The 27,202-nt window shown below is 38.1% G+C and overlaps 1 protein-coding gene across 3 annotated transcripts in view; it reads left to right on the top strand.

Annotated features, from left to right (window-relative positions):
* LOC107319238 (translation initiation factor IF-2-like) overlaps window positions 1–25,436 on the top strand; it is a 65,605-nt gene extending 40,169 nt beyond the window's left edge. For all 3 annotated transcript variants that reach the window (XR_004308612.1, XM_032446995.1, XM_032446994.1), the window contains one exon: window positions 24,495–25,436. The gene's annotated coding sequence lies outside the window, so the exon portion shown is untranslated. The remainder of the gene's footprint in view (window positions 1–24,494) is intronic.
* The last annotated feature ends 1,766 nt before the right edge of the window (window positions 25,437–27,202 follow it).

The raw sequence follows: 27,202 nt of genomic DNA, 5'->3' as shown, positions 1-27,202 counted from the left end.
TCAGGGCTTTCACCATCTATCTGGTGTCAAAGGCAGAAGAAGGTATCAAATTAATTTTACAACCTGAAATAGATATGGAATCCAAATTCCTTGATCTGCTTTTCAACAACAGTTACTTATACTAAAATCAAAAACAGCGTAAGAAATCTTTCTGGTCTTGCTTTCTGGTTGACTACCAAGAATTTCAGTATCATTCTAGGGTAACAGCCTGCCAAGCCTACTTGCCCACAGATAGACGTATGGAACCTTCTCTTCTACTTGAGTTTCATATCAGTTACTGAAATAAGACACCAAGTATGTTAATGGAAAGAAATCCACTGTAATATTGACATACAGAAGACATGCCGGCTCACAATTCTGTGATTCTTCCTTCATCTACATAGACTGGGTGCTGCCACAAAAGATATTTCAGATTTACATTGTTTGGAGAAAAAAAAACCATTTGGGCCTATATTTTATAGTTTTGAGACAGACTCTTGATGCTCATTAGGTGTAAGGAAAGCAGTAGCTCTCAGGAATGTACTCACATGCTATAGAGATAACTGTAGTACACAAATCAGTAACAACTGGATCACAGCTCACTCCTTCCAGGCTCTTCTCACCCTTTGAAAGTCCTGGCATATTAGTTTAATACCCTCACATCCCCACTGTATTTCTGTAGGGTCCTCTAATTCTTTTAGGCCTGTTCTTTTAGGTAACATTGTAATCAGAAACAATAACACCTTTTAAATTGCAACTATTTTCTCCCACTCCCCCTTCCCAAATACCAAATCTTGTTTCATGTGCTATACCTTTTAAATAAGTCATGGGATCTGTCCTATCAAATTTTTGCGGTAGTTTCCTGTCACAGTGCAATTGAAAGGGTGCTTACAAAGTACAAGCTGCCCACGTCAAGTCTCGGTACTTAATTTTCCTTAATATTTCATTCCAGAAAATTGATCACCTCTAGGGTCTTTGGAATGTTTCACTTTGGAACTAAGATAGTGGACTGAGAATTGCATCTAAGAAGTAGGATACTGACTGTACTTATGGTCTGTAAGAGCTTCAGAATAAAAATTTGAGTACAAGCATTGCAACAGGCTTGTAGCATAAAAAATACCTGCAATTTCATAGGTAAAAGATTTCGGTAGCTATTCAGAACTGAAAATATGTAATAATAGAGGTAAAGCATACAACCTCTGTCTTTGTAGTAACTGCACTCATATCAGCACGGAAGGCAACAAGTAGATAGATAATCATTAAATGCTTTAGCATCTGTCTTTTTTCTGAATCACATAGAATAGCATTTATATCTTCTGTTGATCCTGGATTTGTCTATATTTATGCAGGTGCTTTGGTAGGAAAAAGAGCTTAATCTTTTTAGGCTCATGTATCTTATCCTACTCATTAATTCTTGCTACCTACAGTCTTTAGAGGCCAAGTTAAGAGAGCTTTTGATTTAGTCTTTCAGTATAAGCAAGAATCTCCAGTGCTTAAAGAAAAAGCACAAAAAAAGTCAAGATATTTTAAATTAATCTACAATAAACAAAAATTGAGGATGCCATTCCTAGACAGTTCAGAGTGTCCTGACCGCTCTGAATCAAGAAAGGAATCTGACGTTTTCTTCATTCATGTCTTTCCTCTCTCCAGCTTCCTTTTATTTCCTTGTTTTAGATTATTCATAATTTTGTCTCCCTCCTTTGGGCTTGATGGTTTCACCTACACAAATAAGATTAGCTAGAGACTGGTCTCTGATCCTCAGGACAACTAGCACAAAGCCCAGCCTATATTCCCCTGGGGTACCCCCATTTCAACCTCTGCCCTGTACTATCTCTCCTGTACACCTTTGCAGCACTTTGGGCATCCTGCCCTGCCTCAGAGGCATGCTCTCAGTCAAACAGCATGGATGGCTGTTTGCCACTGCATGAATCTGTGCCCTAGGCTGACTTAGCTTACAAGCAAAGAATAAGAGATAACTTCCATTTGCCCTACAGTCCCTCTTTTTCTTCCCATATATTAGAAAATTTGCAGTCACACCCAACATCCTTCTGCAACAGAATTTTACTTACGTAAAATGTTTGGGAGATGTCACGGCACCATTTAAAAAAGAGCAACTGATAGCCACCTGCTTAGGTTGCATTGCATTCACAAATACTCCTGCAGCTGAAAGTTTCCTTTTAGCCAGAGCTCTTTTCAGTTTATTGTTTTGCTTGGCAATTTTTGAAGAGTGAATTTTTCAGCAGTTGTTGAGGAAAAATACCTGGGGGTTAAATCACCCAGCAGTGCTCTCATTACCACACAGAAACCAGGGAAGGAGAGAAGTTATCAGAAAAGAGGTAGCAGACCTGAGCATATACAAGGGCAACACCAAAAGTAATGCCTCCTATTTTATTACATCGGCCCATAATGTCAAAGGAAAATGTTGGTGGGATGGCAGCAGAGGTTAAACCTTCCTGCCAACATTCCATTCCATTTTGTTGCTATGTGACAGATGGCAGCAGAGGGGCAGTCTGACATATTGGTGTCTGACATGGAAGTGTATGTGAAACAAAGGGGTGTCACTGAATTCCTCCACACAGAAAAAATAGAACCCACTGACATTCATCGACACTTGTTGAATGTTTATGGAGACCAAACAGTAATGTAAACACAGTGAGGTGGGTGGTACATTTCAGCAGCGGTGACAGCAGCAGCAGGCCACCTCCACTGGTACAGATTGTGACGAGTGCAGCATGCAGCCCCCTGTTCACTGCTGGCAAAAATGCATAGCTAATGGTGGTGACTGTGTTGAAAAGTACAGTGTTCTGTACCTGATAATTTGCTCAGTCAAATAGTGTTAATTATGTTCTTCATACCTATTGTAGTTTCCATGGAAATAAATGAGGCATTACTTTTGGAGAGACATAATCCTACACTTTCATTCAAACTAAACACAAGATACCACTACTACAAGACAACCAGCACTAAAAATCATAAGGAAACTTCAACTAAGATAAAGTTTAAGAAAATCAGACTGATTCAGCTATAAAATTCAACATTCTCATTTCCACAGTGGTTTGCAATCTCTACTGGGTGAGGTCATGAAGCAACAACTAATCAATAATGATTTGCCCAAGACCTATCAGTTTACTTCCTTCTCTTTTAATCTATCACTGCAGTGTCTGACTACTTTCTATTTAGAAATAAGTAGAGTTAGAAGTGCTTTTCACAAAAATCAGTGATGTCTTTCTTGAGAAATCAAATTCTTGAGAGGATTATTTAGATAATATAAAACATTACATTTCATCAAAATTATTTGATGCCACCTCAGTTTTCTTGCTCTGAAGCTGGTATCCAGATTATAGATGTAATTCTAATAGTGATAAGAGGTTCTCCATTAAGGTTTTGCAAAAGTTCCTAAAGTCATTCAGTGCCTGGCTTTAACCTGCCCTGGAAGTATGCTTCAGAGCCAGAAGCACTGAGATAAAATAAAACACCATCAATGTTATCCAGAGCTTTCTGATGTACATACAGCATCCCAGGGGATTGCAGCTGTTGTCTTAGAATCTCAGAGACTGAAATAGCATCTTCAGTGTAGCTGTGGTTTGATCTATTAACTACCGTGTCACCAAGTTAATGAAAAAAAAAAAAAAACCAACTTGGAAGACAAAGTTATGCAAATTTAATTCATGTAACTGTGGCATTATGTAGCTAAACATCACCCCTGGAGAAATCCTTATTTTGCTAAGTGTGACTGCTGCTGTATATGATGCTGTGAACTTTGTTTAATAACAAACTGAACAGCCACATCAGTTACATAAGACAAGAATTAGAGACACGATAATGAACAATTCAAGCACAAGACTGGTGACAGGAGAAGCATCTAGCAAATATGTTTTGCGTATACAGTCCTCTTGAGAAAGAAACGATGCTGGTAAATAGGAACCACACAAGAGACAAACTTCCTGTTTGTAATAGCAGAGCTGTCACAAGGGGAGAATCGATGTCATAAGCAGTTCAAAATTGAAATAATAAAGCACGTTAAACAGAAAACAACAGATTCAATAGCAAATACCTCTACAAAACACTTCACAGCCTAAAACAATGTTGCTTTAAAGTCAATACAAGCGTCTAAGCAAATCACTGGAACTTATCTGTAAAGTTATCCCAGATGGTCCTTCTTGGCTTGACACCACAGTAGCTGCCTCAATGACAGCAGTAATAAAACTCAGTCATTGTGTTAAGATAACAAGGCAGCTAAGGGAATATATAAACATTTGGAAGTTCCATGGGGATTTCCAATGAGCCAGTAAAATGTCACATATTATCAGTGTCTAAAGAAGACCAGCACGCCCTCTTACAGATGTGCAGAGACAAGCGTAGGGGTTTTATGGAAGATGCAAGAAACAGAATTTCTTCCAGAATCCCAATACAAGACAGATATGGTTATAGAAAATACCTTAATTTCAGAAAATGCACATTATGTCCTTTTATAAAAGAAAGGCTCATAACCAGAAACAAAAGCTCACTTACTATAAGAAGTGATTGAGAAATGACCTCAATATCAACTACATTCAGAGGAAACAAAAATCTTCCAAAAATTTGTCCACTGGCCTAAGCAAAACACTTGAAATGGAAATAAAAGTTCTTTAGCCTTGATTTTTAATTTCCATTACTTCAGAATCTCCTTGGATACTCCTCTTTTGTTTGCTTCCATTTCTCATTGCATTAGAGTTAGCTCATGAGATCCACTGAGGCATATGCTGTACATACTACACACTATTTAGCTCCCAGAAGGATTCTCATAGATAAATTCCCGAGTACTCTAGGAACGCACCAGAATCTCTCACACAGCAACCATGCAAATATTCCTTACTCATGACAGACTGGTTATACATATTACCTTTATCCAACCACCTGCTAAGAATTTCAGATGCAAATTCAACTTGACACTGGCCTATACAAAATTTCATAGAACCTAAATTGTGCAATTCTTGTGTATCATTCAAAGGAACTTGGGATTACTCAAACGAGTACTGCTTAAATGAGACTGTGTAAATGTACACTGACTGAGAAATAAATAGGAGGAAAAAGTTCAGAACAAACATTTCAGTATAGAAATGTTTAGAAATGGCAGAACAATCATGTAACCACCATCACCTCATCTTTTAACATTTTGTGTTTTGAGTTTCAAAACATAAGAAGCTAAATTGAAGCTTCAAAACTGAATTTTCCTAAATTTCAAGATTTAGTCCATTAATAACTGTGCTAATGGATAACAACTTTTCTTAGGCATCTCTACTGTTTGTTTTGTAAGAGTTAGCAATACCTAATGAGCAGTTTGTTACGGGTATGGACGTAGGACTCTTCTGAAAAAACAAAACTAAAAAACCTGTGGTTACTGAAAAAAAATCAAACCCAGATGTAATTTCTTGTTCTACTTCAGCTACCTTCAGAAAGTCTGCAGAGCCAACATAGAAATAGTTCTAAATGTTAGAGAAGGTGATTTTAATCCCTTTAATAAGGTAGCAGCAATTGCCTTTAGCATTCTCTTCAAGCCAGCAATGTGCTAACAGACTTGCTGCTCTGCCAGGCAGCTGTGAAGTGTACTCTTCCCAGAGCCTTAATTACTGCTTCCTTCAGTGACCACAGCAATCCATGCTGACTTTCATTGGAGGTGGCTGTGGAGTGAAATCCTCTCCTACAGACAGAGCCATAAGAAATGAAAATGCTAACACTAAGTCAAGTGAACTCTTCATAGCACTCAGAGCGCACTTTGAAACACGCCAGCGAGCTTAAACTATTACCTGCAATTCCAGCAACATTTCTACATAGTGAAAACTAAAGTTAACGACTACTCAGCAAACAGAGAATCTGCAAATCCATGCTAGAACCAAATCCCATGTTGTCTTCTGTGCCCCAGCTTCCCAAGCACAGAGTTCCAAAACAGCAGGTCAGTCTTGGTGAGCCAATCCTTACTGCAGCTTTCTATCCCCCAGCATAAGGCCTTCAACTCGTTTTGGATAAGGATATTTTTAAAAGTCCAATTCTGTGAAAATTATCCTAGGTTCTTCTGCAAGCGCAGAAGTATTCAGAAATATTTAAGAAGTGCTCAGGAAATCCTATTTCAAAACAACGAGAAGCTCTTTAAGCAGCTATTCGGACAGGGATATGAATAACTCTAACTAGATCAGAACTTTGCTAGAATGCAGAGATCTTTGAAATCAGTTTTGGCTGCTGAAATGGAGGAAGTGCTGTTACCACGCCCAGCTCTGCAGCCCTGAACACTGACCTTTCCAGCAAAGAAGGGATACAGGAAGCATAAAACTATGCTGCACTACTGAGAACTGCACACAAACTCATAATTTTTCTCATCTCTGACATGCAAGCACTGTGCAAGTTATTTCACCGGATCTGAAATCTGATATGCTTATGCAGCCCAGTCCTGCCGTGGAGTTTTCCCCTTTCTCATGCTAGGAATGTGACTTTAAATAAAACCACATAGCTGAACCATGAACCCACGTTATCATTTAAAAATATATTTCTAATTGTTTTTTGTGATCCCACTTTCAAAACTTTTCTGTTGATTTGATTGTTTAATCCCTCAGATAAATACAATGCTTGGATTATGAAGATTTGTTTGTACATAGAAGCAAGGAATTTACATAATCCCTCATAATTAGCAGGGCTGTGTACTAGTTATCTAGGTTTTTCTGCCGAGTACACATACGCTACAAAGCAGATCTCAAAAATAGAAGCTTCCATTTAATCTCCTCTGCATTACACAGAAATATTTGGCACTTGTTCATAATACATGAGCTTCTGAGTAACATAATAACAGAGTTAGCTGTCTGACTCAGGGCTATTTCTGAAGCTGCTAATTTGATTTTTTTTTCCAATAAACAGAAAACTTTCCCCATTATACACACCACTATGTAGCTTTTTTTTTTTTTTCTTGCAATGAATTATCCCAGATTGCTACATAACTAGATAATCTGAGAAGACAAATGTGGTTTATATCAAATGTCCTTGGTTCATAGCATCCCCTACATACAGTGATGAATGCAAAGTGACAGAATAGTGCCTTTTTAATAAGCATACCTGATACTTTTGACTGATTTATGTGACAGTAATGTATCTCACCAATCAAAAGAGGAGGTGTGTGTGCTCGGGGGCTGTACTAGCACAAATCTGTAACACAAATATGGCACTGTGGTAGGCAGACAGCTAAAACACATATAAGTTCCTTGTACAGATGCAGTTGTTCTAGATCAACATTGTTTTTAATAGATAAATTTACTTGGTCTGTACGAGAACTTTTTCCTGTACCTAAAGAGAAAAAGAAAAGCTGATAACCTTTGGAGTCACCGATGCAACTGTGCCTGTTAAAAATTTGCGTGATAGTACAGCATGCAGGTGTTCTTATAGCAATTACATGTTTCTAGTTTGACACACAACACCAGAACTATACAGTCCTACCTCGAACTGATCCTGAGCTCAGTGGAGCAGTTTTAAGGAGAGAGGGAATTTTTTTCATTTTCTGTTTAAAGAGCCAGCAAAGCTGAGCTGAGAGGCCTTTATTATATTTATTATATGTTTATTACAACCTCCTTAAGTGTTGGAGATCCTAGTAGATAAAAAGCCAGCAGTCCCTCAAATAACCACATTAGGATCTGGGCACAATCCTCATGCTGGGAGGGAAGGAGTCAAAAAAGAGTGCTTGTGTAATAAGAAAGCAGCAGAGATGATGATAGTAATAGTGGTAGTGGCAGAGAAACAATGGAAAGAGTAAGAATTGAGAGTTTTCCTGTAGTGAATGGTTTCCTGTACAAACGTTTCCTTGTTAACATTGCTAGAACACATTCAAATTCCTGAAGACAGTGCGTAAGCAACACATAAACAACTCATATTTTTGCAATAGAATGAATTTTTTTAGCACTGCTCTCCATGCTCCTCTTTTTGTAAATGAGAACTTTAAGCAACCACATTTAGACTCCTCAGTCATTTTATTCATTGATTTAAGGAAGCAATATGTAAGTAAATAGCTTCTTAGTTTCGTCTTTCTTATCTGCTTTCATGAAAAGAGAGCAAGTAATGACTACTCCGGACATCACAATGCTATATTTCTAGCTGTCTCTTATGAAAGTCATTCTGATCACTGCCTTCCAACAAAAAACACAAAAAACCACCACATGTCACCTCCTCACCACCAAAGCTCTTTTTAGAAGGGGCAGCCATCTGCAGCAGCAGCTGACAACAATGGGAGATGCACAAGTAGCTTCAGCTCTTTCCAAGTCACCCGTTCTTAGTTAGGCATCCAGAGAAACTCCAGATTTATAACAAGCTGAAAACGTTTTTCATGCTGGTCATGAGGACCCAGTGGGCCAGTTCAGGGACAGAAGAGGAAGGAATATTGAATTGTCTCCATTTCCAACTCCCAAGTAGCCTTCATCTATGCATTTCCCCCCCCCCCCCCAATTCCATCTTTTGTTCTATCAATGGGAAGATAAAATACAAATAATAAATATAAAAATTAATAATAAATAATAATAATAAATAATTAAATACAAAGCCACAGGGCAGCACAGGATGTAGACTGCAAAGAGCAAAATTCACCACCCATTTGCTGCTCTGTAGTTTTCTATCAACAGGGAGATGCATACATTTCTGGAAAGACAAACAAGCAAAGAGTAATCGAGCATCTGGAGATGGGTAGTGTGTGTTATAAAGGGAGTTGAAGAATAATAGATGGAAGTTTCTTGTTAGAGCAGAAAGAATGCATGCCCCTAGGCTTCAATAAAGAACAAGAAATCCCAATTCCCATTGTCCTCAAGTAACCACTGCAGCCATCTCTGTAGACAGCATCTATCATGCAGCGTTAATATCATGCTGCTATTCAGGTATTTCCTTTCCTAAGTACCTGGACCAAACCTCTTTGTTTCCCCTTTCCTCTATAGGTTATACACAAAAAAATGAAGCTCACCAAAATGACATGATTGATGTAAAGCCTCCCAGAGTTACTTCAGTGTTGTACCAAGAGAGTTTTGTTAAGAAAAGACAAAGTTGCCTTCACAGTTTGGAAAAAAACCCTACAACAAACACAAAACAAACTTCCACATCTTATTTCAGCTTATAAATGATTCATAATTTGAGAGGGAAAAAAATACCTCACATGCAAATAGATCAAGTGAAAAAAGACTAATTTTTGAATAAGATTCCTTTAAAGTTAGGGTACCATTACTTAAGTAAACACTTTGTAGAAATCTGGAAGCACTTTTTTGTCGCAGAAAATGTATTATGAAAAAGGTCCTTTCAGGCTGGGAAGGGAGTGCTGGATTACAAGCCATGTTATGCAAGCTTGCTGCTCCAGAAGCCAAAACCCTGCCCCATCAATTGCATAACCAGCTCCAAGGGAGAGCTGAGCCCTTTTTCTTTACGAAGGAGCCCCAATGGAAATACAGCAAACTACCAGCCTTCCCCAGGCAGTAAACAAGGCATTTACTGTCACTTGGTATTTTCTGGAGCCAGTCATTGCCATCTGATTTTTTTTCCCCCCCCATCTCATTTCTCAGTGTAAACAAAGAAACAACTTGGAAAAAAATATGACGCTAGGCTGACTGTCTCCTGTTGACACCATTCTGATTTGGGAATCATATTGCCCCTTTGAAATGCTGAAAAAGCCTGTAGGCTCCTCGTACAGTTCTGAAAGGAAGTGGGAGAGGCAAAAGCAAAACAGGATGCTCTGCAATGCAATACAGGAAAAAAAAACAGTTTTTGAATTCATCAAGTACAGGACAAGACCTATTAATCTTACCCTAATAACTGAATCTAAAACAAAACCCATAGAACTGATTTATATAAACAATAAAAAAATTACATTTCACTGGACATCAAGAGACATCTTGATGTTACCATATTTTTACTATATTGTTCTTTCTGTAGCTCCCAGTTTTGCTCCAGGTCCTGCCAAACTGTTGTATATTTGAGCACATGTGAAAGGTTACAGAGAAATGTAGCCGAAAATAATGTGGTAACTCAGTTTTCATGGGCACCTGGTCTGAATGTTGATCAGTATTGCCATTCTTTTTCTTCCATTGCTAGTATTTCACTACTAATACCTTCTGCATGCATGTTGCTCTTGCCTTTACTTTTCTCTGTGAACTAATTTAATGCTCAGGATGCTGCACTGTTGTTTTTACAGCAAAAGGAAAAGAGGCAAGATAGTTTTGATAATTCCCTTAGGTGCATTATCTGAATATTCAGCTACTGAAATACGATTATAATCAAAATTTCCAATGAAGTAGAGTAGCCTAGATAAATTTCTTATGATTCACTGTGGTAGCCAATGTCATATAGTACACTTCAACATTAGAATTGCACTTCTGAAGTAAGGCATATTCAAGTGTTTTCACTGTGTAATTTTAAACAAGTCGACAGAGATTATATCATCTCATGACATTTACTCATGTTTTTAATACAAAGTGTTATATTCTCCTAAAACAAAGAGACAGTCATGGAAGATATGTAGGTCACCCTGAAAGTAATACTTCTAATTTATTTCCATGGAAACTACAGCAGCTACAAAGAGCACAATAACACTGTTTGAGAGCGCAAATTCTAAGCTATGAAACCCTATTTTCTGCATAGTCACCACCGTTAGCTATGCATTTTTGCCAGCGATGAACATGAACCTGCATGCCATATTCTTAACAGTCTGCACCGATGGAGGTGGCCTGCTGTCACTGCCAGCACTGCTGAAATGCGCCATCCACCACTGCACCGTGCTCACATTCACTGCTTGGTCAGTACCCTAGGTACCCTACAATAAGTCACACAGACCTGCTGGGCCTTGAGTATCTCCATAGGTGACTCCATAATGTCCCTGGGCATATTTCAGTGCCTATGTACAAGTAGAATTACTACCTGTACTATCGCTACATGCAATTGTCAGTTACGTATGCGTCGGACTATATGATCTAGTTATTTGGCTCAAAACTCTGTGAAAATACAATAGTATTAACAACATACCACACAGACTAAGTACAAATACAGCAGCACAGCAGTAGCTGCTTGAGAAGCAGAACAGTTATTCCTTACATAGCAAACTAGTGTAAAAGGTATTAGTTACAATAGAGGGCATGTAATGAAGATACCAAAGATAAAAATATGCGATACTTGGCTTTTAATTAGACTAATTTAGTTGTTGTATCAAGGTAGCATTTGGTTTCAGGATAAGCATCAAGTATTTTTTGGTAGCACGTATGCATACATTCAGTAGCAAAACATATTGGAAAGCAACTTTATAATGTATCCAAAAAACACACGAGCATTCCATCTTTCTTCTCCATAGTCTTTAAGAACACCCAGCAGCCTGCCGGCCAAATCTTCTGAGTTCAGTAGTAAAGAATAAATACATTTTACAAGGCCTAAGAAACAGAACATCGGAGTCTCTATCACGTTCGAACAGAATTCACCAAGAAGTTACAAGACAAAATTGCTAATAACTAATTTTGCTGTTCTGAAGCTGCAAAGTTCAGGCATTTCATGCTTCCAGTGGATTTATGCTTTGTAACATGATCTATGGAACAGGGCTACTGTGATTAGGATTATTCTGTTAATACAGTATTTTGCACAGTGAACTGCATGGTGCTGCATACCATTTCCTATAAAACGCAAACGTAGAGAACCATAGCTATAGAAATTTAAGATATATTGATTTCACCAGCAAAAAATGGATACTTTTAAGTTGTATTTTCTTTCAGTTCCCTTTGTTACCACCAACAGTAGCATTTGCAGGCACACTTTTTAATAAAGCAACTCATTTTTAAACTGCCAGACCAGACTTTCAGCAGATGGAGTTAATTAACAAATGTAGCATACCAAGCAGGCAAAGAATGTCTCAAAGAGTTTAAAGCAAAATGGTAATACTTAAGACTTTAATACAAAGTGGAATATTGATCAACTCCATACAATTTGGTAATTGTGTTGCCATCATTTCCCCCAGATTTACCTTGGTGACTAAACAAGCACGAGACCTGTGAAATTTACAGTCACTGGGCTTTTAAGAAAATAAATTAATACATTGATTTGCTCTTAGTTATTGAGCTAGTTGATGTTGGCAGGATCTTCTGTTGCTGAACAACTGGAATGTTTAAACTCTGACAGGCAGATTTCTGTGTGTGTGATCTCCTAACATATGTACATAAAAACAGCACATAAAGCTCTCTTTGCTTTGTTTCTGAGCAGAAACCAGCCACACTTCTAAATTGTGCTTCACAAGAAACTTCCTTTTAGAGTTTCAGAGGCCATTCCCACAATTATATTCTCAATCACATCCAAACAGGCACTTCCACAGACTAAAATTATAATCAGAAGTCTCTTTGATACTTTCAACTTTACTGAAATTTTGCCTTTAAAAATTAGAGCTGCAGCTCAGTTTGGGTGCCCAAACACAAGTCATGGACAAACTGAAAAGAGAGAGCTCAGCAGAGGACCACCAAGATTGTCAAGGTTTGGAACATCCACCCTGTAAGATGAGACAGATGCAAACAGGCAGGTGCTACTTAGAGAAATGGTGGCTTTGGGGACATCCAGTCATCCTCAGTGCCTGCAAGGAGGCTGTTGAGGAGACATATGGTAACATATGGTGGGGGAGTGAGAAGGAAAATGAACTGAATCAAGAGAAGTCACAATGGATACAAGGAAATAGCTTTCAAGCATGAGGACAGCTAAGCATAAAACAGTTTGCCTAGTCTCTATTCTTGGAGGTTCTGGATAAGGCCCCGAGCAGTCTGATCTTATGGCTGATCCTGCTTTCAATAAGAGGCTGGACAGGATGACCTCCTGAGGTTCCTTCCAACCTGCGCTAATCTGATTATACTGACTTGGTAGGCAAAACTGGGCTCTATTTCACACCAATTATTACCCAAATTTAAAGTAAGGAAAAAATACAGTTATGATAATTTACTGTAAATGCTTAAACTTCACAAAAGAATTCACTACAGAGAACATAAAGAACATAAGTATCAATAAATCCCAAACAATGAAAAAAGAATAAACTTTCCTTTGACAAATAGAGAAAAAGAATTAATTAGCTGCCAGCTTTACTACACTGAAAAGAGCAACTACATAGACATGACACTGAGATATTTGTGGAAATAAGAGTTTACACAGCAAAATCATTGTATAAATACATGAGCAATTCTATCTCTCTCTCATTCTCCTCAAAGGGAAATACTGCAAAGTCCTTTGCAGGTCTGAGACATAAGCTTGGAACCTTATCTTTGGCTTCAATTACACAAAGATCCTACAGATACTGAGTTTATGGGTAATCTTGAACTGTAGTTTGCATACTCACAGCTGTGAAATCTGCCAATATGAAAGGACCCCCAAAACTACACTGTTTTATTTACTCAGATACATAAACATTCATAGACATCACATAAGTATCTGAAGTTAAATATTAGCAACTTAATATAGGCTGAAATAACACATGTTTTTTGTAATGCTTAGAAATTATCAATCTTTATAGAGATACCTTCAGTCTATAAATAAAATTATTATTATTATTATTATTTAATATAAGACCTTATATTTGTCATCAAGTAGACAAATAGAGAGCAATCCTAATGAATTTAAACAATCTGTAGTTTGTTTGTTTGTTGTAACTCTTTGAAGTAAATAATATGAGCAATTTGTGTAAGAGTGGGGCAAGAGGACTTGGACTGAAATCTAATGAACTGTGATTGTAACTATAACAAGAAATAGTTACAGAGTCAAAGGCAGGATGGAAAGAATTGGAAAAAGTTAGAGGGGAGGAGGAACAAAAGATTAAGGTTGTGGGAAATGGGCAAACTAATCTATTTCTAGAACAAAAATATTTACAAATGCAACTCACCCTGCTTGAAATAGAATTACTACAGTACTCTGAAAACTGAATACCCAAAATAAAGGAATTCTTAATCTCCCTGCATTTGCATCATCATTGCAGCAAAAGGGCAAGAATCATCTCTTATCTCAATGGTTCATAGAGAAATTAAGTTAGTAGAGCTGTGGATTCTAATAACAAGCAAAATATGAAATTGCAGAAAAAAAAATAATAGTTCAAGCTTCAAAGTCAGGTTTAAACAATGTTTAATCAAAGGAGCTAAAGACTACACAGTGATAAGCAAAATATGTTATAGTTGAATATTAAATAGGCGGCATTCCTTCATTATTACTTTTAGAGGACTACAGAATGAAAACCTGTCATTAAAGTCAGGGATTTCTAATATCAGAAAGAAAATGAAGAGAGTTATGAGATGTAGAATTAGACGCTTGGCTTTGAACAGCCCACAGACAGTTCTAATAATGACAGATTCATTCATGTGATAAAATGGGACTTTGATAACACAGAAACAAAAAACACAAAATATGAGACTATCTTCTAAGAAGTGTAGAATATCTGCATAACCAATATGTTACTGATTCTTCAACTTGTTGCACTGTTTAGTTCAGTACAAAACAATGTATCTGGAAATCTGGTAAGTATCTGAGTATCTGAATAGGTCCCTTAAGATAAAATATTTAGTGGGAGTTTTTTTATGCTTTTTTTTCTTACAAACAAAGACCAAATAACAAGTGTGATAAGATACAATGCAAGTTACTGTTCAGCTAGGTTTAAATCCTGATGCTGTACTTGAACTTTCTAGAGCTTATGAGGCCACAGTACGCATTGCTTTTGGAGCCCAGATTTTGGAACTAGGCTCCATCCCATTGCCCAGAAGTCAGGAGTGAAGCAGCTACTCTTCAGAGGCTTGTGACACAGCCAAAACGCAATGAATTTCCACCAAGACAGTGGAACACAGTAATTGATCCAAAAACAAAAAGCAAACAAACCCCAAACCAACAATCCATCAATTGCACCATTCTGGGGAGTGTTCCTCCATTGCAGCAAAAATATAAGAAAAAACATTAATTACTCTTGGAAATTCTTGATTTTTTTCTTTTCTTTTCAGAAGAAACTAATATGGATAGACAAAATAGGAAATATCAAGATAAACGTATAATATTTGGGAAAGCTAAAAATGTAACCACAGAATTTGGAAGAATAAATGTCTGATAGCATTAGCATTATCTTAATAGTACCATAGATGTATGAGGAATATTCTGCATGAGCTTACCTATATGAAGACTAGGCACTATACAGCCAGCAAATGCCAGTATAATAATAACATAATAGTATCCTAAAACCACTAGCTACTGATTAAGACATAATTGTCAAATACAAGTTATTTATGATAGTGCTCATTTTCTCACTATTTTCTTGAAGTGTATGGCCCAGTATTCTTATTTGGTAACATTCAGTACTTATCATACTTTATCTCAAACTAAGACTTCACTATGCTATAGACAGCATGTCTGTTTAGGCCTCACCCTACAAGCTGAACTTAAGAAGTTATGACCAAATCAGGTAACTCAAGTGGAAGCTATAGACTTTCCTTGCATTCGTGGGTCAAAAGGCAAAGGAAGATCACATCTTTGTTCAAGATTATTTAATAAAACAACAACTTCCAAATATCACCACTTCACCTTAGCAGGAAAACACCATTACTTTTCTTCCCCTTCCTCTCTCTCTTTTACGGTATTTTATCCAACCTAAATAATTCAGTGAACTCTAAATTTCCCTTTGCGATCAGCCTATTATTCCCCATATCATTATCTCGCCAATACCAGTGAAGAAAACATAAGGAGCCAGTATACATTGTGTCTCAAAATAACTTAAAAAAAGGAATGAAGTTTCTTCACACTGTTTTCCAAGGTGAATTATAAATGATACTAATGCACAACTATGAGAACATAATTTTTAAAGTATTTATTAGACATTGTTAATGAAACTCAGAAGGCTAAAACCTTCCTAAGCAGCAAGTTCACTGTTGTATGGATTGTTCACAGAGATTATTTTTGCAGTCTAGGGTTTTAGCTTCTGAGCTTTTAGACGTACTTAGTTATTGAGAGGGAGACAACAATTTGAGTGAATTGATTACAATGGGAGCTGAGCTCCCTGGCTAAATAATGAAACTTCATGCTGATTTCCAGGGACATATATACTTCCTCACCAAACTCCTAAATTTGCTGTGTAGGTAAACCAGATGGAAAGGTTCTACAGCACTACGATGTATACCCTCTCCCAGACCATATGTTCCTTCCAACACCATATGTCCTTTGTGACAGACCCAGATTAACCCAATTTGCATGAACCCAAAACCCACACATGGCACCTTTGCAGGTCACTTGAGTAACTCTCTCTTTAAATTAAAAAAAACCAAACACTCATCTTTCCCCAAAAAACCCCACAAACAAACAGAACAACAACACCACAAATGACAACCCCCAAGTAAAGCTCATAACACAGACTTGAGTTCTTAAAAAATAAAAGAGAATGAGGGCACTCAAATTGCACTCCAGCTGCAACAGATACAGAATTTGGAAGGATGTGACTAAATGACTAAATGTCTTTTTTAAGTAAGCAACCAATTTCTTTTTCATGAATGAAAGCAGTGGTACATTCAGTATTTCATTTTTAGGATGTCTTGACTCTTGCAGTGTAATTAACTGGTTTGCTGACTTCACACATCCAAGCTTTTCTTCATGGCTGCTTCATATTAAGCAGTTCACAAGAAATAGAAAATACCATAGAGCACTTCTGCTATCAGATATGCCATGACACTGCAAACTACTTTTGTTCAATAGGAATTATGCTAATATACAGGCAGCTGGTAGAGAAGATCTGATGGTTAAACAGACTGTCATCTCTTTATCGTTGGTTAAGCACATAGCAATTCCTAAGGAGACAGACACTAGTAAGAAGCTTACCTCCCAACTGCCAGGACAGTCAGATTAATGGCACTGCCAGTCACACCAAATCACCATGATTGTTACTTCACTTTTATGAAAGCCTTCTGTTGCTTGCTAGCCATATATATATAAAACAGCCACAGCTAATTTTTCTAAAAACGGTAATAATAAAAAGCATAGGAAAGTCTCAAATAAACATTTATACTTGCTACTGTATTGAACTGCACTCAAAAGAATTTGATGGTAGAAGGTGAATTAAGGGCCTGGAGAGCACCACAGCAAAACCAAAGCACATGGGAAAGACTGGTAGTTTGTTAAGAGGATCTTTCAGGCCAATAGAGCTCTGATTTCATGTTAACCAAAGATCAAAGCATCAGCAAGTTTTTTAGGCCAGAGGCATCCAGAACAGCTGTATGGCATAATTCCTACTGGAAATATTCCTTCTCTGTTGGAAAAGCACAATCCTGGGCCAGATTTGGACAAAATCAAACACTTTGAAGTATACTGGATCATCCATAAAAACATAACTAACCCAGCCTCTGCAACAAGATCCTGAAACTTTAATGGCTGCAAGTGACAACTATTAGTAGTCCTGGTGTTGAATGTCTTAGGACTCTTAAAGAAATGAGCACATAAGAGAACTTAGCACCAAACACATGATGACCCCTCTAAAAATATCTTGGCCTGCACTAACAGTTGTGGTGAAATCACCATAGCATCCTACTACGTTTAGAAATCCAGTCTGCTTGTGCAGCTCGCTACAGCACAGCTTACTGCAGGTTTATGCCTCCAGTTCACCGCTTCTCTGGTTAGAACCCTTCCTTTTTCATGAAAGCAAGTTCAGTAACAGTCAGAACTAGAACTACATCCTGAAAGCTCTAACAAGTCCCTGTTTCATTCCTGGGAAATCAGTCCTAATTTTCTCCTCTCTCAGTACAGTGCAATGACATGTAGCTACACTTGGGGCAGGCACTGCTGCTGCTTACTTGGAAGTGCTGCACAGCCAAATATCTGCAGCTATGCCTTCCTGTGACATATAACATGCCACTCCAGATGGTGCTAATGGCAGGTGACCTAAAGTACATTTACCTCCCACTGCAAATCCACAACTGACCTTCCTTTCCTGAGGTAGTAACATTTTGGTGATAACATCTGAATACAGAGGACATACTTTTCACTACGTGCTGAGGTGTTAAAGCCACATTTTCCAAAGATCTGTAAGCACGGTAGACTTTGAGTGCTATTTATGTGTGTATAAATTCCTGAGAATTCTGTAAAGCTCCTATCTGCATCCTCTAGACCCCTGGTTACCCTGTGAAGTTCCTGACTACCATTTGGAACAAAAGGTCATCTGCTTTAAAATACAAGCATCATCCACTACAATTAGATGATCTGACAGGAAGAAATTTGTTTATATCAGTACATAACTTAAATACACTAACTTAAATATAAATTACATATAAATATCCATAGTTTTTTTTTTTTTTTCTCTTTTTTTCCACTGGAATACTATTATCTGCCTTGCTATGCAAGATGCAGCAATCTGATTAAAGCCAACATGAAAATGAACCTGCATAGATGCAGCAAAACATCACATTAAGAAACTACCCTTACAAATTATGGGCTGCTCATATGCTTTTTCATCTCAAAACTCTTTTCTTTACCCCCTTCTCCAACTCATCAGTACATTCAAATATAACATATCACACTGCAGGCTTATATCAGAACAGTAAGTAGACTGATAAAACAACAAGAAACTGAAAAAGCAAAACAATCAAATGTACTAGATAACCAGAAAAATAGAGGAGAAAAAACACCCCAAAAATATACATGATTAACAGCCATCAAACCGTTGACGTACCTGCATGTCGCACTTCCAGTTCTTTAGCCTCTCAGTTTCAGAGTAGTTTCCCTGACATAACCTTGTGCTCTGAACCTGCAGACCACCTACCATAGCAAAACCTTAACACAGTTGGATCTGTTACTTGAATGATTACTAATCATTCACATGTACATTCTGTTCACCTGTGAGTTAAACTACATTGTCAGTACATAGCCTTAGGAGTGGGCTATCACAAGTGTTTTTAATATGATGGTGGCAGGAAGTTTCAGAGAAAAACATGGTTGAAGGGTGACTGCAGGTATGAATGCCACCTATTGTACATAACACATGATCCAGGTATGAATGCCACCTATTGTACATAGCACATGATGCATTTTCTTCCTCTTGACTCTGTTGATGGTGACATTTTTCCTGCTCTTTTTTCTGTCATAGCAGCCTTGTCTTTTTGCCAGTGCAGGGACTACAAATCTACTCCTGATGAGCTGCATGACAATACATTCTGATACTGACGTCCAGACACTCTAAAGTAAATAGCTGCATAAACTAAAAGCCATACTGGATGGTGACGGTGCTTCAGTGGGCCATTTAGAAAAAATACTATATGTTGTGAAGATATTTTATTATGTAAGCCACGTACATAAATTCTGGTTGAAATTTCTTTGATGTGGTTTTCCTCACATTGATTTTCTACCGGTATCCCTGAGATACAGCAGGTATTTGCATTCATATGTTGGCAAACTATTTTTTATACTGAAAATTATGATGTGTTCTAGTTCTAACATTTGGTGTATGTTATGGTATGATTTACTCTTTTCTGCTAGTAACCTGCATTGTGTCCCCAAACTGTTTAATTTGGTGTAAAAGTACTTCACCATGACTTGTTCAGCTATGTGATTTCATGTCCTATAATGGCAAAGTGGGGGGATACATTCTCCATAAAATTGCCATGGAATTCTGGGTTGTTATAAGCAGCTACCATGCATCCTGTGTGCGCCATTAGAAGCAAGCAGAAGCAAAATGCCACCACCCATACAATGTACATCAATTCATGTCTCTCTGCAGAAAACTTTTTAACCTCTGGCCTGGGATACAATAATCTCCTTTTTAGTATTGGCTTACATGAATCCCAGTTTCTCTTCTGAAATGTGCATAACAGAGAATATGCACTTACCTACAGTATGTAATGTATCTAATCAATTAGTAGAATAGACAGTTGGCAGAAAGATTAACACAGATCAAATGTTACTAAGTATAAAATGTTAAGCCTGCAAACCCCATATTTTACAGCAGGGTAGGATTTAATGCCCAGCTCCTTCCATATTACAGGCTGTATAGAGACACAGTGAGACTGCAGTATTGTCTACGGTACTTTGCTAAGTCATTGAAATTCACAATTTAGTCTGGAATATACACACTGATTTTTCAAATACATGGCCACATTTTTACTGGTGGCCTAGAACTTGCTCTTTATGCATACTCACAGTGTTTCAGAGACTTCTGCTGAGTAGTGCTTATCAAATTTCTCACCCTTTGCACGCTGATATCTGATCAGACATTCTGCCCCATGTCTGCATGCTCTAACTACAAAATAGCCTCAAAGTTCTAAAAAATAGTCTTTGTGTTTGTTTCACTCAGGAAGAAAGTGGAAAGACATTTTCATCTTCATATGTCTTAAAGAAATGTTTACACGTACAGGAATGTTCATACGTTTACAACAACAGGAGTGTATTACTGTCAGTGCACTATGATACAAATGAGGCAGTGAAGGGCTCATATGTGATAAGAGAACTAAAGGGCTGTACATTTTTTACAGAAATATTGCACTCTCATTTAAGATGCTTTATTAATTGTATATAATTAAATAATATATTAAAATAAGTCTTAACCTCCTCTCTAAAATAGCTCCAGAAGCAGCAAGTACTTTCACCTCTTACTAGAATAATGTCCATGAAAGGCCCTGAGACTAATCGCATCACATGGGCTAGAAGAAGTTTATGGGTCTATACGTGAAACATTTTACTCCATCATAATTTCAAAGACTTAAAGGTGCTGCAATACTAGAAAGCTTGATTTGATCAGTCTAACTGTGATGGATGTTATAAAACAAAGGACAGCAGCTACCTTCTGTGTCTTCTCCACATCATTATAGACAGCAGAGAACTGACTCGTGACCTAAAGCAGTGAAAGTCATTATGCTGGCTGTGGCAGTGGAGGCACCAGCACACAGCACTCCTGCAGCAGCAAGGGTGGCTGAAGTGGAGCTCCTGCAAATTAACTCCAGTGGCGTTTTAAGCCACTCCAATATGTACCACTTCTGAATTACAGCCCTAAGTAATTTTTAGTCAAAATTAAGGTATTGAAAAATTTCAAACAAAGTCAGTTGTGTGCACACTGAATCGGTATAAAATCTACAAGTTTATTTCATGTCCACACTGGTATTGTCTTAAACCATTTCATTTGCAGTGCTATGCCCTTCATCATGTACTCAAATGTCAGTTTCTGGCTCAAATCTGGAAGGGAAAAAGATTAAACACTGTGAAACTTAAGTGTTGAATTATGTGTTTCAAACTGAGTTACCAAGCCCTGGAAATTTCTGATAGGTACTAACAGCTGCTAGACCTTCCTACGTCTGTGCCAAGAGAATTAAAAAGTTGGCTAAAAAGTTAAACTACAGAAAATTATACTTCTCTAATATAAAGAATACTTGAGTAGCTAGATCTGAAACAGAAAACATTAATTTGTTTCCAAGAAATGTCAAATATTACTGTTTTAAAGCCCCTACACTTCAGAATGTCAAGAATGTCATTATCCATATTCTTGGTGTTCTGCCAGTAGGAGATCTGGCAAAGGACTCTGATGTGCTCTTTTTAATTCAAGGCTCTCTACTTCAAAATCTCCCACAGAGAAGTATTTATAAACCACCATGTATCTCCTCCTCCACAAAAATATTGCCAGACCTTCATACTCTTGCCTTACAGATATTCATTATTTCCTTCTGCCTTTGCAAGGCACACAACCAGATGGGCTCAGTTGGACTGAAGGAGCAGTAGAGCTCCTCATGTGAAAATTCAAGAATGGTTTCAGTGTCATTTCATCTTGTGTCACTGTCCCAGCAGAAGGGTTAGCGCCTTCCTCACTGCTTTTGGATTCTGCTTTGCTTCATACCTGGTTCTGGTAACAGTGGGCAGGCAGCTCTGCGCCACTCCTGTTACATGGCCTTGGGATATCGATATGACTCATTTTTTAACACAATCCCTCTCAATATTTTTTTTTTCTTTCTTATGCACTGATACCTTAATTTTTGGATCGCAGATTCTTCCAAACAGAAGATTTCACATTGCAAAATTGAATTCATAGTCCTCGTAATAAAGGCAAATACATTACAAGCAGTTTCACCCTTGTCTCAAAACTGAACTGTTAGTAAATTAAAAAAAAACACCATCCCTGAGCCAGGAAGCAAAAAGGAAAGATAAAATGTGACAGTGAGGATACCTGTAAAGGTATAAAATGATACAGTGAGACAGACAGTGCACTTGTGCACTAACAGTGAGTAACTGTGAAAATATTTGTTAAGTTTGTGCATAATTATATAATGTTCTATCTTTTCTTTGGAGACCAAGAGTGTGACTACACACCTTTGAACTGAAGAATTAACAAGTGGCTCCCTCTACAGATATGAGCATGTTATCACTACTTGCATTTCTAGAAATTCGAAACAGTTTTACGGCGATCAGAATCACAGTAAAATTAAAGAATCAAAACATACAGAATTTGGACTTATCTTCAAAATTTGTTTTAATTTTTAATTTAATTTAATTTGCCCGCCAGCTTTCCTACAAGCTGCCATGGCTTTGGGTTCATAATCTTTGATAAAGGGAAGAAATTGAACACCTGAGAGACGCATCTAGTTTTGTAACCATACTCCTCCTGATACTGGGATCCCCTACCATAGTCTCTACAGTTTCATACAGCACAGTAGGTAGTGTTTGAACTTGCAAGGTAATTATTATATTAAATGTCATTTATTAGAATAACAGGACGTGCATAAATTGCAGCAGGGCTACAAGCTTCCTAAAACTCAGAATCATTCAGAACATAAATCAGACCCAGATCTAAGAATAGCATTGGATGCAGCCACAGAAATATTCCAGTGAGAAAGGCATTCATAGCAAACACAGTCTGTGAGCTTGTGAAACAGAAGGAAACACTGTCAGAATTAGAAAGACACTGCATGATTCACTGTTTTACATGGAACTTTCTCAGGCACTTTCTCTGCTGTTGCAGATCCAGTTCAGAAATGCTCTTCCAAAAACCTGAATGCCCTAATATGGCACTGACAGAAAAAGGAAAAGCAGCACCACCAGCATTGAATGCTAGGACTTATTTGTAGCTTTTCTTGCAATGTGAATAAGACCACTTATATTACATAAAGCCTATCTTAAAATGTTGAGAACAAACTTCTTTTGACAGCGAACTCTTGATTTTTTCACAAAATCTTGTACTCATAACCAGAAGTCAGAGTCAGTGATTATCCTGAAGGTGATGATTCTATAAAATATTAAGGAATGGAAGAGGATAACTTTGCACCACTCAATCATAGCTCCTGTTAATTGCCACTGAAAACAATGCTTCTAATTAAAATATTTTTTTAGTTAGCAAAAAAAGGGAGAAAAATGTGACCATCATCAAAACATTTCCATTCTGGTTCTGTCCCAAGGAAGTGCTGGGAAGTCATGTGTGCCTCTGTGGACTGTAAACCAGGAACAGCCAGGGGAGCTAGCATGACACTGAGATGTACAGCTTGTATGTAATTTGATTAAGTGCAGCTGTGTGGGTATTTTTCCTTCTGCAAAGGTTGAATAGCACAATGTGTGCTTTATGAACAGAATTTAGAGAAAGAGATGAAGACTGCAAAATACACATCTTCTCACATTGACACCTAAAAACAAAAATGTATGAGGCCAGGATACACATGAGTGAAGGAAGTGTGCTCAGACAGCTCTAGATGATTTAAGGGGGCCTATAGTTAACACCAGTCCAAACATAACAAATAGAAAAGCCATTTCCCATTAAAACCAAGCACAAACAAACAAAGACCCCAGACCACATTGGGGTTCTGTCTACACTTGATTAAGTAACTGTGTGACTTTGAAGTGATTCATCTATTCTTGATGAAGTCCAAACATGCATATTTATTTTGGAATAAGAACATAATACTTAACATTTTTCAGGCGTAGCTCAGTCGCTCAGGACAAGAAAAACAAACCCCAGATCTCAGCTTTCAGTTATGGCAAAGCAATTTATACCAACAGAAGTCTTTCCGCATGGGGATGTAAAAGGATTGAATCCCATCTCCTTCAACACAGATTTCTACAGTGTTTACACAGTATTAAATCATAGACATAACAGGAAACATATTCTGTAAAAACAGAAGAGATCTGACCCCTGTGGCACCCCTTGCTTTGTGTGGAGGCTGCTCGGCATAGCAGCATACCTGCAGCTGAGCTCCTCAGTTTAGTGCTGACATGATGACACCTTGTTGGGGCTATCGGTGCAGATAGAGCTGTGAGATGTAAACTCATTTCAAACAGAAACCTATTGTGGTGCTGCCCTGCGTGTGGCTGATGGGGGGGTGCTTTGTGCTCCGCCATCTCCTGCCAGTTTCCCATCAGTCTCTCCTCTGCGTCACATTCACCCTCAGACTGCCCACCTTAGTTGCAAAATTGGGCCAAGACACAATGACCCATCTCAGCTGCTGCCCAGACTGCCACACAAGCTTGCAAAGCCTTCTGCTAAGCAGAATATCAGCTTTCCTTTCTGCTTCCTAACCTCCCTTTTCCCATCCTCCTCACAACAGCTCACCTAAGATGAAATAAGATGGACACCCACTGAGACTGCATAGCAGCAGGGCTGCCTTGCTACCAGCAGCAGTGATGCCAGAGCCAGCTGAGGAAAAGCCCTCGTGTCAGCACTGGACATTACTTCCAGAACAGATACCGTGGTAGGATGAGAAGGATGGACAGAGCAAATTGTTGCCATGGTAAGGCCCTCAGGAGTGTGGCAGTCAGTGTGAGGTAAGGCAGGTCTTCCTTGTGCCACTGCATCTCTGACAAGTGAGAATGATTAAGGTGAACATCTGTATGAATTTTTTTTGGCTGATAAGGAAAAAAAATATCAAATATCCTCTTCATCAACTCTGTAATGCCTCAGGAGTTAACTTTCTTGTTTTGTTTCTTTTCCATTCATTAAAATCTAAGATTTCTCTCAGATCTGAGAAAACATGGGAATTACATATTTGCCCTCCAAAATCACCTTCAGTGTGCTCATTCTCTGTGTTACACAAAGGATCATCTACTATTATTTTAGCTTAACATCGATCAATTTTCTTCTTTCATTGGGAAAATAATATATGTTCACATTAATGATGGTGGTTCCAACAAAGCTTTCTCAGCTGCTCTTCTTCACACTGTCCAGTTCTGTTGTGCGCTGAGAGGATTTTATGGCTGCTCATACAGCAAGTAAGCTAATAGGGAATTAGGGACAAGTGAAAATAAAACAGAAAAGCATTGATGGTTTTGTTCTAAGTATGGATGAGATGCAAACACGTGTGTTCCTCTACCAGAGGCATAGCACTGCAAAAGCTTCATCCATTTTCTACAAGGAAAATTGAGATCTTAGTGACAATTTGGAGCTGGTGCCTAAAACTCAAACCTGAAGGCACAACAGAACCTAAAAAAAACAGAAAATAAAATAGAAAACAAACTGTGGCCTCACTGGCATTCATTTCACAAGAACTTCAGCTTAGACGGTTTGCCTTAATACCCATAAATGCCACAGAAATCAGTTATTTTGTCTAGTCTGTACTCCTGGGAAAAAGCAGTTAGATGACAGGTTTTAGAGCCATTCCCAGCGAGGCTTCTTGCATCATGCAAAAGTAATCAACCACAACTCTTCTGAGCACTTGACACTACAGTCCTCTTTAATTCTTTTCAAATTGGATGTTTAGCACAGAAAAGAACAGTATATCAGCATTTACTGATATTAACGTAGCCCTCCAATGCATTGCTATCTTCTGAGGAGTTTACATACTCTTCCCTGTCTCCCTTACTGGATATAGTCAACATAGTAGTTATCTTTGGCTGCCCCTGCAGGGTTGTACTCTAATATTTATCTTCTCCATTCCTCGTGACAGTTGAAAATAAAACTGTTATTTCTTTACCTGCACTTCTGTTCTGCATGATTAAGTTCACTTTTGAGTCTACTGATAAGTAAAGGAGATAGGGAACAGTCTGTACTGCTCTTGGCTCATTTTCCTAATTTTCCTTATTTAGTTTCAGTTGGGACAGAGTTGTTTTTCCTCAGGGCCTGGTATGATGCTGTTTTGGTTTTAGGAGAAAAACAACATTGATAGCACTGATGTTTCTAATTGTTGCTGAGCGATGCTGTACAGTCAAGGATATTTCAGTTTTCTCAGTTTCTCTACTGACATCTCACAGAATGAAAGTTTGAAAAACTGGGGGAGTTGTTTGGGTGACCTGCTGCTGCTCCAGGACCAGCTGGTAAACGGTTGGTGCGTGGTAATTGCTTGTGTATCACTGTTATGTATATACATAGACATAATTATTGTGACGAGTATCACTTTTTCTTCTTCTTCGCTATCTTAGTAGGTAGGTTTTATCTCAACCACTGAGTTCTCCTTTTTTCTTTTTTTTTAAATAATCCTCTCCCCTGTCTCCCTTGGAAGGGGGAAGAGCATGAAAACAACTGTGTGGTGCTTAGCTACCTGCCAGGTTAAACCACAGCACTTCTTAGAAGCTGATCCAAAGTTGCTCTGTCTCACTCTGATGTAGTACTAAGCAGGTTTATCAAATTCAGCATCACCCCCGTTAAATGGAAATCCTTGGCTGATTGCAACTTACTTCCCTACAGCTCATTACAACACCCTCTCAAATCAGTGCTGTCAGGTTTTAGAGACCTGTCTAAGATTTCGTGAGGACAGGCCTTGCTGATCACATAGCATTTATTAGTTGAACATTACTTTATTGCAAAGATGTGCTAGTCGGAATAAATTCACTTACCTGGCCAGACCTGTGAACTGTCCACTGACATGTGAAGGAAAACAAAACAAAAAAACAAACCAACCAACCACCACCAGTCTATGTGGATGCAGAACCACATTCAAGCAGTTTCTTCCTTCTCACTTTCTTTTATGAGAGTCTGTCAATACCTGCTCCTAACATATTTTAGTTCTGCTCTTGCTGTAGCTCCTACTGGGAGCAGCTGGGCTCTGCCTTTTATTTCTGACCTCACAATGCACATGAAGAGGCCATCTGAGACAACAGTGAGAGGCTTTCAACACCTATTTCCTTAGCACATCCAGTACATTTGGCTTCAAAAAGCAATGACTTCAAAATCTAGGGAAATCCTACTGGAGAGAAAGCCAATATTCCTATTCTTCAATGTAAGGCTCAGCGTGCCAGAACTTTAGCACAGGCTCCATACCTCATGTTTTCAGTCACAAAAAGAAGCACAAAAGAAAACATGTTTGAAGGAAAGCATGAAGAC

The sequence above is a fragment of the Coturnix japonica genome, chromosome 11, assembly GCF_001577835.2.
Source record: "Coturnix japonica isolate 7356 chromosome 11, Coturnix japonica 2.1, whole genome shotgun sequence".
In the NCBI taxonomy this organism is placed as follows: Eukaryota; Metazoa; Chordata; class Aves; order Galliformes; family Phasianidae; genus Coturnix; species Coturnix japonica.
Note: the sequence above shows the minus strand (reverse complement) of the source record. Positions and strands in the feature narration are given on the sequence as shown.